The sequence below is a fragment of the Physcomitrium patens genome, chromosome 5 (genome assembly GCF_059467195.1).
Source record: "Physcomitrium patens ecotype Gransden chromosome 5, ASM5946719v1, whole genome shotgun sequence".
Lineage (NCBI taxonomy): Eukaryota > Viridiplantae > Streptophyta > Bryopsida > Funariales > Funariaceae > Physcomitrium > Physcomitrium patens.
The window spans coordinates 13,215,674-13,231,193 of NC_143414.1; the positions used below are offsets into that span (position 1 = coordinate 13,215,674).

Below are 15,520 nucleotides of genomic sequence, written 5' to 3' on the forward strand. Positions count from 1 at the left end.
GTTCATTATCACTTATCGACCAGGAAAACAACAAAGTTTGTCTGATGCCCTATCTAGACGTTCTTATTTTGCACCAAAAGAAGGAGATGCAGCTTTTGAGCAACAAAGAACGGTCCTCTTGAAACTGGAGCAATTTCATCTCCGAGCAATGAAATCAACATTGACTGTTGATTCAACTTTTCTCAAGCAAATCCAGTCCAGTATGTCCTCAGACCCTCTTGTTTATGATATCGAGAATAATTCTTCCAAGTCTCATGATCCTTCTAAGTTCGAGTTCAAGAATAATCTATTATATTTTGAAGGACGCCTATATGTTCCAAAAGGAGAAGCACGTTTACGTGTTCTTCAAGCACGTCATGACTTTCCAACAGCAGGGCACTTTGGATATAATAAGACTTTGGAACTCATATCAAGAGATTTTTGGTGGCCACAAATGTGGAAGTCAGTCAAAGACTTTGTACAATCATGTGATATTTGTTCAAGATCAAAAATTCCTCGTCATCGACCTTACGGACTTCTTCAGCCATTACCTATATCAGAACAACCATGGTCTTCTGTTTCTATGGATTTCATCATAGATCTTCCAAGCTCAAGATCTTATGATTCTATATTTGTGATAGTAGATCATTTCACCAAGATGGCACATTTTGTGCCATGTACAAAATCTATCACAGGTGAAGAAACAGCTAAGCTTTTCATTGATAATATCTATCGCTATCATGGATTACCTAAAGATATCATATCAGATAGGGGAACTCAATTTGTGTCAAGATTTTAGAGGATCCTTTTCAAGATTTTAAAAGTGGACATAAAGCTATCTTCGGCTTTCCATCCTCAAACTGATGGACAAATAGAGCGCGTAAACCAAGTCTTGGAGTAATATTTAAGGTGTACTATCAACTACCAACAAGATGATTGGACAACCCTTCTGCCATTGGCAAAGTTTGCTTATAATAATACGGTACATTCTTCCACGCAACAAACACCTTTCTTTACCAATTATGGCTATCATCCAGGACTTGATGCTTTTGATTTTTTAAAAGTTGATAATCCTTGAGCAGAAGATATGGCAAATCGGTTGTCAGAGTTACATGTAATAATGAAGGCACAATTGAAGGAAGCTCAAGAACGACAAAAGCTAAACGCAGATGTATATCGTAAGGAGCAACCACAACTCAACGTGGATGATAAAGTATGGCTACTTCTTCGTAATATCAAGACCACTCATCCTTGCGACAAGTTGGACTATCGAAGGCTGGGACCATTTTCTATTTCTATACAAATCAATTAATCTTTATATGGATTAAAAAATAATGTCAAAGATTTATTAATGAAAATGTTAAAAGTATATTTAGTAGAAAAATTTATTACTTAAGCTATTACAAGCAACAACAAAATTTTTAAAAGATGCAAAAAATAAAGATTTGATTGTAGAGAAACAAGTCAAGTTATGACAATAATTTGCAAGTTTTTGTAAACTTATTCATCAATGCTAAAACCTATACAAATTGATATAGTATATTTCAAATCTTTCATCAAAAAAATAAAGACTTGACATTATTTAGAAGGATTTTTATACTATAGAGAATCTAAGCATACTATTCAACATTATTCAAAGAAGCAACATAATTACAAAAATAAAGAGCATGATTGCCAAAAAAGATAATATATTAGAAACACGTTTGTTTAACTACAATATGAACTATTATTGTATTATATAAAAACTAACTAAAGAATACACTAGGCATCTAGTTGTGGTAGGATTTGAACTTATCTTGAAGTTTGAATTAAAATCCAAAACAATCCATAAGGTTTTCATAAACCTTTTAGCAACCTCAAACAATCTAAATAAGCTTTTAATTATTTCAAATATATCTAATCAATATTAAAGAAATCTTAGATAAAACTTATTATATTATATTCAATTTTAAATAAAATTTTATAAAATTTGAATATATTTTAATTAAATATTAATCAAATATTAATTAAATCATAATTTAATTATAATAAAATCATAATAAAACCATAATATAATCCTAATTAAATTCTTAACTTTAAATCCTAAATCCTAAATTCTAACCAAACTCTAATAAAATCCTAAAGTAACCTTAATCAAATTTTAATCAAATTCTAATGAAATTCTAATAAAATTCTAAATCTTATCCAAATTCTAATTAAATCAAAATGAAATTTCAATCGAATCTTAAATAATCCTTATCAAATCTTAATCATATCCAATAAAAGATTCAAAACCTAGATAATAAATTATTTTACTATTGATCTTGATTCAAATTTTAAATAATTTTTATTTTTTAATTAAAAAAAATTAAATAAAAAAAATTAAGGACGATTAAAATTATCAAATTAAGAAAAAAACCTTATAATCTATTTATGTATCAGTAGGCCTCTTTTCCAACCTAAATTCTGATCTTTTAATGCAGTTATTTTTTGTTTTTAAAATTTTCATAGTTTTTGAAAATCAAGTTTTCTAAAAGTATGATAATTTTTATTTTAATCAAATCAATGTATTGCTGCAAATCTTAAAACATCTCAATGACCTTTTAAATCTCAAATGCTAAGATCCTAGTTCACTTGAATTTCAATAATCTTTTAGTTAATCAATCAATCAACCTTAAACTTACAAATATATTCAATACAATTGTAATTATAATTTATAAATTTTATTTGTAGATTTATTAAAAAATTTATAAAATACTCCAAAATATAAATCTTATTGATTTCAAAAAAATTAGAATCACCTCCAAAACAACCATGACTTTACAAAGTTCTTAAGATGTCATCACATACTTAAACTATTCAAAAACAAAAACGCCCAATAAGCCTCTCTTTAGTTTGATCTTGAACCTTATTCTATAATCAACAAAAGACCTCAAATTTGCCATAAGAATGCAATTTTGTGACTTGGAATCTGATTTAAATCCAAGTTTATTATCAATCTTCTTTGGATATCAAAATCTAATTATTGAAGGTAATTTTTGTTAGAAGCTACTATTTACTTCTCTCTTAAGATTTTCATGATATTAATTTTGCTAATATATTTTGTTTTGTATCTTTTATGGTCTTACAAAGTAAGTAAAAGCCTATTTTATAAGAGTTAGTATTAGCACTTATTAATTTTATTACCTTTTTGATTGTTATTTTTATTTTTTAAAATAATTTTTTATTATATTATGAAATAAAATCTTCAATAATATTTTTTTGTTTTTTTTTTGTTTGTTTTTTATTTTTTATTTTTTTTCCTCTCTTTTACCTATTAGCCATGTTATAACATAACATTACTTAGATAGAATCTTATGCAATACATAATAAAGATCTGAAATTTTACTCAGATTCCTCAATTTTCTTTATAATAGGTGTTTTTTTAGAACCAAAATATTATAAAGCTTTTATTTTTTTTAGATTTAGGAGCGTCAATTTATTTTAAAGACAAAGACTTTGTTAAAAAAATAGAAAAAACTATTACTCAAGAAAACTAAGCTCATGTATGTAAAAATCATAGATGGTCATTTATTTTTTTCATAAAATATTATCAATAAAATTATTCTTTTAGATTTAGCAACTAAAAGTCAAAATAACTTAGTAATATATAATTTTATTATATCTCCTTCTAATCAAGTTATTTTAGATTTATTGTGGATAAAGAAGTATAATTCTTAATAAGAGTAGATTTTATGTAATCTTAATATTTTTAATAGCATAATCTAGGCTTTTATTATTGAGGTACAAAGTCATAAATCTAATACAACCAAATTCTTATGGATAGGTTTAAGAACTTCCATGCATGTTGCAAAAAAATGATCATTTTTTATTTATTTATTTATTTATCTCACATCAATTTTTAATGATAGAAAGATTTAAAGTAATATTTTGAGTTAATATCAAGATAATAAAGATGTTTTTTAAAAGAAGAATATAAATATTATTTTAAAAAATTATCTTTATAATTACTTAATTGATCATCAAGAAGAATATCAACCACTATTTAGACCAATCTATAGCTAATTATAAAATATGCTGGTGTCACGGCCATAATCATGTAAGCTAATAATTACATATAGAAATAGGTAGAAGTAAGAAAAAGTAGATAAAAGTAAGTTAATTCTATAATATTTAATATAGAAGCTTCCTAGAAACTTCCTAGACGTTGCTTTGACTTCATAGGTGTCTTTAATTGACTTTTTGGATTAGAAACGTGGTCAACAAGTTGGCCATGTGCCACACATGTTGTTAGCTTGAAGATCAAGCTAACTATGTGGCCCACACGTAGAAAAACTTGCCTTGTAAGTCAAGGCATGTGTCCTACAAAGTCAACACATATTGGAGGTCCTATAGAACGTCGCCACGTAGCCCCTAGTTAGATAGTATATATAGAGACAAGAGTGAAGGCTTCTTCACTCTTGTCAACTCCTTTCTTGCTTCTAGTCCAGGTTCAAGAGTCTTTAGTTTCTTGTCTTGTGGCAATAGCCATTCCAGTTTCCTTTTAATATATCTACTTGTTTATATTTTGACTTATTATATCGAGATAGCCTTTTGGTGTATATTTTCCCTCATCGAGTCTTTGTCCTTGACAGATTGACAAGAGTACACTTACAATATCAGAGCTTTGTTTTTTCTTGAGTAAGAGTGGATTACTCCTTTCTCTTGACAAGACATAAGCGTATTAGAAGTTTGCGGATTACCCACTTCTAAACTGATATTGTTCTTAGTATCTTCTTTGTTATCAAGTCTTTCTTTTCTTTTGTCTTGAGCAATATCAAACAAATTTTTCTTCTTAGTGTCATTATGGCAGAGCTTGTTGAAATGAAGAGTGCAATGGCACAAATGCAAGAACAATTAAGGGAGTTAATGCTTGTGATGCATCAATTCAATTCACCAACACAGGAAAGAACAAGAATAGCAGAAAGTGGAGATATAGAGATGATTGGAGCTGCTTCAACATCTACAACAAATCACGTTCCTTCTCCAATTGTACAACATCCTATAAGCACTAGAGAACCAAGAATTGCCTTACTTGAGAAATTTGATGGTACGAGATCAAAGTTTCGAGGGTTCATCAATCAAGTACAATTGGCAATTGAACTTCAACCGCAAAGCTATCTAACTCCAGGATCACAAGTCAGGTTTATTGGCACTCTACTTTCTGGTTCTGTATTATCGTGGTTTTCGTCTTTTCTTGAATAATAAAATCCAATATTGGACAATTTGGAAGCTTTTTTGGCGGAGTTTCGATCTATGTATGGTGAACACGATGCAACTCATGTCGCAACAAACAAGATCCAAATTCTGCGACAAGGAAATCACTCAGTAACAGTATATGCTTCACAATTTTGACAACTTGCAATTGACATCAAGTGGGATGATGCTGCACTCATCAGTCAATTTCTTTATGGATTGCAATACGAAGTAAAGAAATTGATGCTCAACTTACCTGATCCTCAAACTTTGAGTCAAGCAATCAATTTTGCGATAAAATGTGATAATCAACTTTTCAAATTTTGATCCGAGAATCATTCACGGGAACCTCAACGTTATTACTCAATGGCAACATCAACATCTTTGCCAAACGTACATTCAGAAGTAGAAGACATGTAAATTGACGCGGTACGTTTTAAACCCCTAACTGAGCAAGAAAAGATTCGTCGTCGTCAAGAAGGATTATGTTTATATTGTGGTGAACCTAAGCACACTGCTCAACATTGTCCAAAGAAACAACGTAACTATAAAATGAGGGGTACGGCGGTCAAAGAAGACAACATGTCGGAAAATAGATTTGTCCAGCTACAATAGGGACCGTGCAGCTGGAACCTTGTACAATTCCTAATGAAGGTCCTATCCTCTCCTCAAAACCCTCTCCTTGTTTTATAATAGACTTATATTTAGGACCTAAGAATTACAAAGCCTCTGCTTTATTAGATTCGGGAGCCTCAGCATGTTTTTTAGATGAACAATTTGTTAAAAGTCGTAAAATATCCTTTGTACAGAAACCTAAACCAGTACATGTAGAAGTCATAGATGGTCGTCCCTTGTCTTCTGGAGATGTCACTCATGAAACTCATCCTATAAAAGTAACAATAGACGGTCATGATAGCTACATAGCTTTTAACATAATTAAATCCCCGTCCAATCCAGTTATTTTAGGTTTATCCTGGCTAGAAAAATATAACCCTCGAATAGATTGGAATTCTCATAAACTTGACTTTTACCAAAGCATTATTAATAGTTGTACCAAGCAAGTAAAAAGTAATAAATCTAGTATAGTAAAACCCATACTTATAGGTACAAAAGTATTTATATACGCAGCAAAAGAAGGATCAACTTTTGCTATTTCTGAAAGCGTAAAGACTTCAAGTGGCATTCCAAGTCAATATCAGGAGTATCAAGACGTTTTTGAAAAAAAGAATACAGATATTCTTCATGAGCATCGTCCATATGATTGTTCAATCGACCTCAAGGAAGGAACTCAGCCACCATTTGGACCAATTTACAGTTTATCGCAAGATGAGATGGCTGAACTCAAGACATATATTGACAAGAATTTAGCGAAGAATTTCATACGCCATTCAAAATCTCCAGCAGGAGCTCCAATTCTATTCGTAAAGAAAAAAGATGGATCTTTACGAATGTGTGTTGATTATCGAGGACTCAACAAGATCACAATCAAGAACAGGTATCCATTATCTTTGATATCAGGACTCCTTCACCAGTTGAATCAAGCTAAGATCTATACAAAAATAGATCTAAGAGGAGCATATAATCTAGTACGGATCAAAGAAGGAGATGAATGGAAGACTGCGTTTCGAACCAGGTATGGACATTTCGAATATAATGTCATGCCCTTTGGACTCACGAATGCACCAGCTGCTTTTCAACATCTCATGAATGATTTATTTCGTGAATTCTTAGACAATTTTGTCATCTGCTATCTAGACGATATCCTGATCTATTCTAAGAATGTGGAAGAACATGAAATACATGTTCGTCAAGTATTACAAAAACTTAGAGATGTAGGATTGTACGCCAAGATGGAAAAGTGTGTATTTCACACTACTCAAGTTGACTTTTTAAGATACATCATTTCAAATGATGGTCTTATGATGGATTCTAAGAAAGTCCAAACAATCATGGATTGGAAGATTCCAAGGACAGTAAGAGATGTCCAATATTTCTTGGGATTTGCTAATTACTATCGGATCTTCATCAAAGATTTCTCACGAGTTGCAACTCCACTTACACGCTTGACTAGTAAAGATAAATTCCAATGGAATCAAAAAGCGGAAGCAGCATTTGAAGCCTTGAAGACATCGTTTGTCTCTACACCAGTCTTATATCGTGTTGATTTTTCCAAGGCATTTTTATGGAAACAGATGCATCAGATTTTGCCTTGGGTGCAGTTTTATCACAAATGGGAACAGATGACAAACTTCATCCGATAGCTTTTCATTCAAGAAAATTCTCAGCACCCGAGATCAATTATGAGATCCACGATAAAGAACTTCTTGCGATCGTGGATTCCTTTCAAGAATGGCGTCATTATCTAGAAGGCGCTTCTAGTCTAGTCACTGTGTATACAGATCACAAGAACCTCGAGTATTTCATGTCAGCACGCGTGTTGAATTGTCGTCAAGCTCGTTGGAGTATGTCTTTGTCAAGATTCGAGTTCATTATCACTTATCGACCAGGAAAACAACAAAGTTTGTCTGATGCCCTATCTAGACGTTCTTATTTTGCACCAAAAGAAGGAGATGCAGCTTTTGAGCAACAAAGAACGGTCCTCTTGAAACTGGAGCAATTTCATCTCCGAGCAATGAAATCAACATTGACTGTTGATTCAACTTTTCTCAAGCAAATCCAGTCCAGTATGTCCTCAGACCCTCTTGTTTATGATATCGAGAATAATTCTTCCAAGTCTCATGATCCTTCTAAGTTCGAGTTCAAGAATAATCTATTATATTTTGAAGGACGCCTATATGTTCCAAAAGGAGAAGCACGTTTACGTGTTCTTCAAGCACGTCATGACTTTCCAACAGCAGGGCACTTTGGATATAATAAGACTTTGGAACTCATATCAAGAGATTTTTGGTGGCCACAAATGTGGAAGTCAGTCAAAGACTTTGTACAATCATGTGATATTTGTTCAAGATCAAAAATTCCTCGTCATCGACCTTACGGACTTCTTCAGCCATTACCTATATCAAAACAACCATGGTCTTCTGTTTCTATGGATTTCATCATAGATCTTCCAAGCTCAAGATCTTATGATTCTATATTTGTGATAGTAGATCATTTCACCAAGATGGCACATTTTGTGCCATGTACAAAATCTATCACAGGTGAAGAAACAGCTAAGCTTTTCATTGATAATATCTATCGCTATCATGGATTACCTAAAGATATCATATCAGATAGGGGAACTCAATTTGTGTCAAGATTTTGGAGGATCCTTTTCAAGATTTTAAAAGTGGACATAAAGCTATCTTCGGCTTTCCATCCTCAAACTGATGGACAAATAGAGCGCGTAAACCAAGTCTTGGAGTAATATTTAAGGTGTACTATCAACTACCAACAAGATGATTGGACAACCCTTCTGCCATTGGCAGAGTTTGCTTATAATAATACGGTATATTCTTCCACGCAACAAACACCTTTCTTTGCCAATTATGGCTATCATCCACGACTTGATACTTTTGATTTTTTAAAAGTTGATAATCCTTGAGCAGAAGATATGGCAAATCGGTTGTCAGAGTTACATGCAATAATGAAGACGCAATTGAAGGAAGCTCAAGAACGACAAAAGATAAACGCAGATCTATATCGTAAGGAGCAACCACAAATCAACGTGGGTGATAAGGTATGGCTACTTCGTCGCAATATCAAGACTACTCGACCTTGTGACAAGTTGGACTATCGTAGGCTTGGCCCCTTTTTTGTTTCTGAACAGATCAACCCAGTTGCATATCGGTTACATCTACCGGAGTCAATGAAGATCCATCCTGTATTCCACGTGTCTCTTCTTGAACCATATAAGACAGTGGATATACAAGGAAGAAGAAAAATGCCATCGCCTCCTATAGAAGTAGATAATAATGAAGAATTTGAGGTGGAAGAGATATTAGACTCAAGGCGGCGCCGAAATAAGCTGGAATATCTTGTTCATTGGCGTGGATATGATATTAGTGAACGCACATGGGAGCCATCTAGGAATCTAGGAAATACATCAGCTAAAGTCAAAGTTTTTCATCAACGACATCCATCAAAACCAAGATGAAAATCTCTCTTATAAAAGAGACAAGATTGAGGCAAGATAACATTCAATTTCCTATCCTTGTTTGTAACTTCTTTGCATTTGTGATGCTAATTAGATGGAGAGCCAACAACCAACAGATTCAACTCAAGAACCTTCGTTTGCTGACCTACCGGACGAGACATTACGATTGTCACAACCTTCAAGACGACGCAATCGAGATGAAGATCTTCAAGAACGACATGTTCTTCCTCAAACAGATGGTGAGATACAACGCGTTTGGTATCACGATTTGGGAAGGGACTCTCGATGTTTGGTGATTTTGCTAGAAGTAGGAACAACTCCTGATGGTGTTCCGAATATTCTATTTGAAGGAAGTTACGAAGGCCTCAACAATGATCAAATAACTAGGTGGTCTTCCCGCCCTGGTATGGGACACTACCGATGGTTGAGAAGCCCTATCAATCATCTTCGAAGAGAACAGAGATCAGAGTATGTGGCGAATACAATTCGTCGCATCATAGATTTCTTCAACATATGATGACCGCTCCTCGTGGAACTCGTCTCTAGAAGGGGGGGTAATGTCACGGCCATAATCATGTAAGCTAATAATTACATATAGAAATAGGTAGAAGTAAGAAAAAGTAGATAAAAGTAAGTTAATTCTATAATATTTAATATAAAAGCTTCCTAGAAACTTCCTAGACGCTGCTTTGACTTCATAGGTGTCTTTAATTGACTTTTTGGATTAGAAACGTGGCCAACAAGTTGGCCATGTGCCACACATGTTGTTAGCTTGAAGATCAAGCTAACTATGTGGCCCACACGTAGAAAAACTTGCCTTGTAAGTCAAGGCATGTGTCCTACAAAGTCAACACATATTGGAGGTCCTATAGAACGTCGCCACGTAGCCCCTAGTTAGATAGTATATATAGAGACAAGAGTGAAGGCTTCTTCACTCTTGTCAACTCCTTTCTTGCTTCTAGTCCAGGTTCAAGAGTCTTTAGTTTCTTGTCTTGTGGCAATAGCCATTCCAGTTTCCTTTTAATATACCTACTTGTTTATATTTTGACTTATTATATCGAGATAGCCTTTTGGTGTATATTTTCCCTCATCGAGTCTTTGTCCTTGACAGCTGGTTGCACTTAAGAAGTACATAAATTAGAATTTGGCCAAAAACTTTGTATGCCATTCAAAATATCTAACATGAATTCATATATTTTTTGTGGAAAAAAAAAAAAAAAAAAAAAAAAAAAAAAATGCATCACTATAGATGTTTATGGATTATAGAAGACTCATCAAGACCACCATGAAGAATGGGTATCTTCTATCTTTGATATTTTAACTTCTTGATGAATTATATCAAGCATAGAAGTATTAAAAAAATAGATCTATAATAAGTATATAATTTGGTATACATCAAAAAAGAGACAAGTAAAAGACTATATTTAAATTAGATATGGACATATTGAATATAATATGATGCCTTTTGGACCAACTTTTTAATATCTTATCAATGATTTTGTCATTTATCATTTGGAGATATTTTGATTTATTCTATAAATACAAAAAAGCATAAACTTCTTCTTTGTTGTATATTATAAAAACTTAGAATTATAAGATTATATATTAAGATCTAAAAGAATGTATTTTACATAACATAAGTTAAATTTTTAGAATAAATTATTTAAAATAATTATCTAATTATAGATTCTAAAAAAGTTCAAGCTATAATGAATTGAAAGATTTCAAATATAGTATAAAATGTATGATACTTATAAATACTTTTTAATTAATATTAGATCTTTATCAAGAATTTTTTTCAAGTAGCAACTTTACTTACACATTTGATTTGTAAAGACAAACTATACTAGAACAAAGAAGTTAAAACAACATTATGAGCTTAACAGATATATATATATATTTTTACTAATTTTATATTACATTGACTTTTCTAAGATATTTTTTATAAATAAAGATGCATCCAACTTTATTATAGATGCAATATTGTCACAAATGAGAGCAAATGACAAAAATTTTATGCCAACTTTTTATTTAAATTTGTTTTAATAATCAAGATTAATTTTTAGATCTCCAAAAAAGAACTTCTTATAATTATAGATTCATTTTTAAATTTCTACTTTTATTTAGAAGGTATTATTAGTCTATCAATTATATATATATATATATATATATATATATATATATATATATATATCACAAGAAACTTGAGTATTTTATATCAATATGTGCTATAAATCTATGTTAAGCTCGTTGGAGCATGTCTTTCTTAAGCTTTGAATTTTAGTTCATATTGTTGCATCATATATTGTCTTACTTAAGAATACATCAAGCACTTATCTTTGGAAGATTAATTTTTCGTTTTTTAAGGTAATTTTTGCTACAATCTACTCTTAATTTCCTCTTAAAGCTTCTCATATCATTTATATTTCTAATCTACTATATTTTGTGTTATTTATGGTCATAAAAAGTAAATAGAAGCCTTATTTATAAAATGGCAACATTAACATTACTTATTCTTACTACTTTTTTGAATATTTAACCTATGTTTTAAAATTATGTTTTTCAATTAAATTCTTTTAAAATAGAATGTATTTTTATTTATTTTACTATATAATTATATTATAATATAAAAATATATTAAATAAAATGACAACAAGGTCTATCAAACACACATTTAAAATGAACTTATCTTGTAGCAAAAGAAGGAGATAAAAAAATTTATCTATAAAAAATTATTCTTTTGAAACTAGAATATATTTCTTTTTAGTCTATGAAATAAACATTGAATACTAATTCTACTTTTTTTGAGCAATTTCAATAAAATATGTTGCTATATCCTCTTTCTCACGATATTAAAAAAAAATCTTTTACATCTAAAAGAACTTTTAAATTTGAATTCAAAAACAACTTTCTATACTTCAAGGAATGCTTACATAATTCTAAAGATAAAATACAACTATATGATTTGCAAGCTCATCACAATTTTTTAAGTGCAAGATATTTCTTACTTGATATTAGTTGTAAGGAATCAAAATTATAAAGCATATAATGATACTAAATAATTTTTCTAACAAAAAAAAAATATATAAATATAAATCTAAATATAAATTATTTGTTGCAATAAAAATTGAAATCATATTATTTGTACATAGATTAAAAAAAAATTATAAATAAATCCTCAAGCTAATCCAATATTATTTCACATTATTCAAGAAAAGATAAAAAAATCATAATATAATTCAAATTCAAAGCAAAGCTCTAATAAACATAACTTAAGACCTAAGAATTGGAAAACCCTAAGATTAAAGTTCATTCACTAATTGTATTTGATTGATGAATCCTCAAAACTTTTTTCTTGTACTAGCAAAATCATAAGTAAATTAATTTTTAATTCTTTAATGCTTGAACAATTATCCATCATAACAAAAGAAATATAATTTTGTATAAATAATAAAAAAGCTCAAATTTGCACTATATCATCACTTCTAATTAATCTTGTTGTATTTTGTGATAGTAGATTGAGTTAATGCATTCAAGCATTAATATTTTCATATGCTCTTGCATATAATACTATTGCACCTTTCATTTTATTAAGTTTTGCTATAATAACACAATGAAAAAGCAAGATGTCTAATATCACTTGGAATAAAAAAATAAAATATAAAAAATAAAATATTCATGAACAAAGAAAACTTTTAAAATAATAATAGTTTACAAATCAATAATCTACAACTTCTAATATACTTAAGTCTTAAAAATAAAAAAATAAAAATGATCTAGTCTTAATTAAAAAAGATCATTATTTTGATATAATTAGTGTATTCTTAATAATTTATCAAGAATAAGAATTTAAAGAATGTAAATAAATAAGTAACATATATATAGAAGTGAGATGGTAAAAAAAATAATAAAAAATTATTTATATTTAAAAAAAAAGAATGGCAATAGCCAAAGACAAGAAGATGAGATTCTTGAAACAAAGCTAAAAATAAAAAAAAGGTATTAATAAGAATGATGAAGGTCTTACTCTTGCCTCTATAAAATTTCACAAATTAATAATCTCAATCATAAAAATATCATTATTATGCCTACAATAGAAGTTAATAATGAAGTTGAATGTTTACATTAAAAAGTTTTAGAATTGAGAAAAACAAAAATAAATACACCAATATTAGAAGTGAATTTGAAAGATTTTGCAACTATAAGTATATTTAGCTATAGATTAGTATGCTAAGAATGTTTGATGGAACATCATCAATTTTGAAGATTTTAACAATAAGTCAAGCTATTTTTTAAATATCATTTTTTTATATATTTTTATAATATCACTCTATTAGAATCTAAAAAAGTATTTAAAATAAAAAAACTTATTTTTTAAAAAAATTATAACTTTTTTTTAGTTTTTTAAATAATACAACCATCTAATACAACCATTATCAATTATATAGACAATAGAAAGTCTTCAATAAGACATGAATGCAAGAAAGGTCTTAAAAACACCAACAATGGTCTTAGTCTTAGTCTTATCTTTATATATACTAGCTATCTTAAAGGTCTAGTAAAAGGTTTCTAGGAGTTGTGAGACTTATGATGCAAGCCTTAAGTCATAGATTGGTTCCAATGTGATCTTTTAAAAGTAAGAAACATATAACACAAGTTTTAATAGCTACATGGTAGGTTTGTAAAAGTCTATATATCTTATTTATGTCAAATAAACTTATTTTAAAGCTTCCTAAAGGATCTATTATCTACCTAATATATTTCTATCTACTTCTACTTACTTCTACATATTTAAATAACATAGGCACTTGTAAGAGATAGAACTTTCTAATTACAATACAAGAAGTCTCCGCAAGTAGAAAAACCATGCATCTATGTTGGCATAGAAACCAAGATTTTCAAATTACAAAGCTAGAACAATACATATTTGCAAAACAAGTACCTAGTTTAAACTTTGATAATTTTTCTTCATCTGTTTATTGTCCATGCACGTCTATTGACATAGTTGTCATGTAGTTCTTTCAAATTTTGTAGACACATATTTAATAGGCAACCAATTGTTTAGGGTCCTTTAAATATTAGTAATAGAGGAGTAAGGAGGAGGAATTGGGGATGTATATATAATAAAATAAAATATAACAAAACAAAACAAATCTATTCTGGACAATTAGATAATGTTAATGGTTTTGGATTCATATTGATATATTGATAAAAGGAACCATTTGGATATTGTATTCATCCACCACCCTGTACCAGCGAGATCTATTCCACTAAGGCAGCAAACGTACCCTGCAGAAGGCACGTTGTTGGTTCATTCCAAAGCCCGAGTTACTGAGAACTTGGAATTGTGACAACCTGTGCCGATTCACTCCAAAAACCGTGGAAGTGATTTTGGGCAGGATGGTGCTCAGGTTTTCCCCAAGAGGCAACCGTGACGAGGCCCAGCCCGGAGGGGAGGGGCAAAAGAGGGAACCGCAGAGATGGGAGGTCCGACCAACCGGATTCGAACCAGTGACCTAAGGATTTCTGCCAACTCTACAGTCCTCCGCTCTACCAACTGAGCTATGGTCGGCCTTGTACCCCCACCGCGCCCTGTTCACAGTGGGATTCGAACCCACGCCCTTTCGGACCAGAACCTTAATCTGGCGCCTTAGACCAACTCGGCCATATGAACACGCTCCTTGCTGACGTGGAGGCCACCCCTTGCCACCTTATCAACTTCGACGTCCCCGCGCCTCCCCTCATCCTCCTCCCTGCATTGCATTGCTCCTGCCGCCATCCCATCCTCCCATTTCACAACACGCCGCTCTCCTCCCATGCCAACCAACGCACACGGACCCACTCCATCAACATTCCCCACACGCCTGCACGCACCACCACTACCTCGCATCCCCGCATCCATCCTCGCATTCCACAACACGCCTGTCTCTGCTCCGGAGATGGGTGCTCTTCATCCTCCATCAACAACTCACCTTCTTCTTCCGCTCCCCTGCCTCGCATTCGCTCCACCAACCACATCACAACGTCAAACACCCTCTACTCGCTCCTGCGTCGAGCTCGAACCGTGCCCCGCCATGCTCCTCGTTCCACGGATCGCACAGACGTCGTCCACTGAGCACCTAATTCCACCACGCTCGCGGCCGCTCAAACTCGCATCAAAACCGCTCCCGATCACCTGCCATGTTATCACTGCGACTCCTCCACATTTCTGCCCAAACACGATTCACATCGCCC

General features: G+C 31.6%; 2 non-coding genes across 2 annotated transcripts; both read right to left on the reverse strand.

Annotated features, from left to right (window-relative positions):
* Window positions 1-14,774: 14,774 nt before the first annotated feature.
* TRNAY-GUA (transfer RNA tyrosine (anticodon GUA)) lies at window positions 14,775-14,858 on the reverse strand. The gene is given in 2 exon segments: window positions 14,775-14,810; window positions 14,822-14,858. It is a non-coding gene; the product is annotated as a tRNA-Tyr (tRNA).
* Window positions 14,859-14,879: 21 nt separating this feature from the next.
* TRNAL-AAG (transfer RNA leucine (anticodon AAG)) lies at window positions 14,880-14,960 on the reverse strand. Its single transcript has one exon. It is a non-coding gene; the product is annotated as a tRNA-Leu (tRNA).
* Window positions 14,961-15,520: the final 560 nt, after the last annotated feature.